At 35.3% G+C, this 4,098-nt stretch overlaps 1 protein-coding gene across 1 annotated transcript in view; it reads left to right on the top strand.

Annotated features, from left to right (window-relative positions):
* Positions 1 to 2,820: 2,820 nt before the first annotated feature.
* LOC110450138 (CD82 antigen-like) overlaps positions 2,821 to 4,098 on the top strand; it is a 43,831-nt gene continuing 42,553 nt past the window's right edge. Inside the window, exon 1 of the mRNA XM_021497421.1 lies at positions 2,821 to 3,245. The gene's annotated coding sequence lies outside the window, so the exon portion shown is untranslated. The remainder of the gene's footprint in view (positions 3,246 to 4,098) is intronic.

Below are 4,098 nucleotides of genomic sequence, written 5' to 3'. Positions count from 1 at the left end.
GTAGGTTCTACGAGCGGACAAGTACACGTAGACGGAATGAAGCCCTAGATCAACGTCACTTCTACAAATAATTCTTCGTTTTGAGTCGCAAGCATTCCAACCGACGTGTTCAAGCCAAAAATAAAAATTCCAATGTGATATAACATATGATACAATAACATATTGGCTCAAAATGACTAACATTGTCGATAGACAATCAAACAACACAATAAAAATACAAGGATTTGCATTGATCCTCGGAGAAAATTCATGTAAAGTAAGATGAAATCGGTATGTGATAAACATTGTTCTAGTGTGTCTCTGTAACACCAACAGACACGTATACATGTATGTAGGATGTTTCCTCTTTTTGTATTTAAGTGCTATCACATGTTGTATATATAGCCTATACTGGTATACATTCGTAAGTACCCCCTGCCCTAGATGAATATATCTTTATTTTCCTCCCCGTTGAAAATTGGAGTAGATAATTAGACGAGACGGATATATGTGACACGTCAACTTAAAAGTTGTCGACAAATTGACATACTGAACAGCGCTTGAATTTGGCGGTGTACAGATTTCTTGGTTTTCTTATTGCGTCTCCTACATTCGTTTTGGGATTTAATTTTCTGTGTTCTTAAGTTATCCGTTAATGCGATTTAAAGGGATATACAAAAGACACCTTGTTCAATGTTTGTTTGTTTGGGGTTTAACGTCATCGCAACAGCCAGGGGCATATGAGGACGGGTAACTAGGGAAACAACAGCCAGGGGCATATGAGAACGGGTAACTATGGAAACAACAGCCAGGGGCATAAGCAGACGGTCTTTTTCAATGGAATTGCTAGTATCCGCAAAAACATTTTTTTTGAAATTTCCAATGATTTTGTTTTACCCTCATCAACACACTGTTTGGAACAAGAGATCAACTGTATATGATATATTAAAACAGCTTGGTAAAAATGTCAACATACTGGTTTGGTGCTGACGTCAATGTTACCCGAGGCGAATCGACGTTTACAATGATGTATGCTCGCGACAAATCCTTAGTTCATGAACCTATTTCACAGCAATGATGTGAAAAAAATGTTAAACCTACGTGGTAAATCAGCCATAGCATATGTACGACTACTCAAACATCGATTAAAGGTCTATAGACCCCGCGCTTCACTGGATACTCGGTGAAAACATTTATAGATATAACTACGTGATTGTGATGAAAACGTTTAAATATTTTTCACTTAAAAGTAACCTTCATGCAAAACTTTTATCAGACGATGATTGTTGTCAGAAGGATTTGCGAACTCATCAAAGTGATTTATGACGTCATCACAATGCCTTTTAATCTCATCACAATGCTTATTGACGTCATAGCCATGCTAATTTCATGTTTAATATGGATGTATCGCTTTGCATTCATACCGGCATGAAAAATTAAAAAAAAACCGCCGTTCAATCCATTTTTTACATTTTAACTAAAAACAATTACTTAATTTTATTTATTTGTTCTTGAATAATTTATTTATTTACTGTGTATTGCATATGCGTCCTCCTTTAATAAAATTGGCGCCAATAATTAACAGTGCTCATTTGAGCGTTTGACGCAGTGGCATATAATCCATTGTATCCGAAGCGAAGCGACAAGACTTTCATTGAACAAGGCTAATCTATGACGAAATGCATTTCTGCTGGTAATGTTCAAATATAGAGATTGAACGGCAAATTTTAAATTTTCATGCCGGTCTGAGCGCAGATCGGTTACATCCATATTGCATAAAGCCCGCTAGGGCTTCATGTCCAATATGAATGTGACCGATTTGCGTTCATTTCGGCATGAAAATTGAAAAAAACGTCGTTCAATCCATATATTTATATTTTCCCTATAGAAAATTGTTTCATTTTATTTATTTGTTCTTAAATAAATTATTTGTTTACTGCGTTTTGTTTATGCGTCGTCCTTGAAACGACATTGTCGGAACAGCCCTATTCAAATAAAATTGGCGCTAAAAATTATCGGTAGTCATTTGAGCGTTCGACGCAGGGGTATTCTCCATGTTATCCGAAGCGATGCGACAAGACTATCATTGAACAAGGTTACTATATGACGTCATAAGTAAACCACGTGTTACGTCACGAGAGTTTATGCTTTCATACTCGAATGATATAGTGGTTTGCAGCGCAAATGTGAATATAGTGGGTTGCAAATGCAAATGTAATGCTTTGTGACGTCATCCTTATGTTTTCAACTCTTTCTCAAGGATTTGAGAAGTTCCACTTTCAGCAAACTTGAAAAAAAAACTTGTATTGTGACGTTATCATTGCCAGATGAGTTTTTTCGGTCGAAAAGTGGAATAATGCACCGAATGTTAATTTTTAGCATATCATTACTGAAACTTTGCGAAAACAATTGTAATGTTTTGTTATTTGTTTCTGTAATTTATTCCACTAACTTGGTTACTGAAAAGCACTGTAACATAAAAAACAATATCAAGAAATATTATTTATTGTAGGTGCTTTAAAAGGCATATTTTGTTTTTCAAAGTCGGTTGAGTTTCTTCAAATGCTATTTTAAAGTACATTTTTTCTTGTATCCATGCATGTAACGTCTCAATAAGCGTAATAAAACATTTCCAAGAAAAATAACTTTCCAATCTCAACATTAAGTAGCGAAATTTCACGGGATAGATACTCGATAAACTAGTACTAAGACATTGAGTACCAATTTATCCGAGTTCAATACATGTATATAAACATGATGATAACAAAAATCACTTGGTTAGGGAGTGTTTATATACCACGAGAAAATAATAGCTTGCATATGTCGGGCCTTGCTTGACGCCTTCTGAAGGTAACACCCCCTGTCATACTGATGCATGGAGCACAATCTGTAGGCCTGTACGGTGATCTTAGAATTAGTACAGGCTATACACTACGGTCGTGTATCACCGTGTTTATGTAGAGGATACATGCACTAACGTATTGTGGGTGTACATTTTACTGGTGTCACATAACGGAGATAGGGAAGCGCTATATTAAGGGTCAAAACACATGTCGATCTAGTCTACCTAGCGCCACACATGTATGTGAAAAAGTTATCAATTGGAATTATGTGTATCATTCTTTTGTCTTAATAATCTGAACTGTTAAAATACCAGACGGATTCTTGGCACTTGTGTTTCTTTTTCTTGTGGAAGTTACTATGATAGTTTGGTGGCCGTAGGCAATCGGCGCGTGCTCACGTGAGGAAGGCAAGAGGTAACTAAGGTACGTACATCATAGTACACATGGACAGTATCTAAAAATATACCTGTGTGTATTTCTGCCACTGTGTCAGAGTACTATAGGATAATATTTGATTTTTGTGTCATATTTCACTAGGACAGCAAGTACGTACCATGCTACTATAGGGTAATATTCGTTATTTCTGTCCTAATTCACAAAGACAGTATGTATGTGTCCTATTTCACTAAGACAGTATGTATGTGTCCTATTTCAATAAGAAAATATATATGTGTCCTATTTCACTAAGAAAATATATATGTGTCATATTTCACTAAGACAGTATGTATATGTCCTATTTTACTAAGACAGTAAACATGAGTCCTATTTTCACTAAGACAGTATGTATATGTCCTATTTCACTAAGACAGTATGTATATGTCCTATTTCAATAAGACAATATATATGTGTCCTATTTCACAAAGACAGTATGTATATGTCCTATTTCAATAAGACAGTATGTATGTGTCCTATTTCACTCAGACAGTATGTATATGTCCTATTTCACTTAGACAGTATGTATATGTCCTATTTTACTAAGACAGTAAACATGAGTCCAATTTTCACTAAGACAGTATGTATATGTCCTAGTTTCACTAAGACAGTATGTATATGTCCTAGTTTCACTAAGACAGTATGTATATGTCCTAGTTTCACTAAGACAGTATGTATATGTCCTATTTCAATCAGACAATATGTATGTGTCCTATTTTACTAAGCCAGAATGTATGTGTCCTATTTCACTAAGACAGTATGTATGTGTCCTATTTCACTTAGACAGTATGTATATGTCCTATTTCACTTAGACAGTATGTATGTGTCCTATTTCACTAAGACA

The sequence above is a fragment of the Mizuhopecten yessoensis genome, unplaced genomic scaffold (genome assembly GCF_002113885.1).
Source record: "Mizuhopecten yessoensis strain PY_sf001 unplaced genomic scaffold, ASM211388v2 scaffold4999.3, whole genome shotgun sequence".
NCBI lineage: Eukaryota > Metazoa > Mollusca > Bivalvia > Pectinida > Pectinidae > Mizuhopecten > Mizuhopecten yessoensis.
This window is presented reverse-complemented; position numbering and strand designations above follow the sequence as displayed.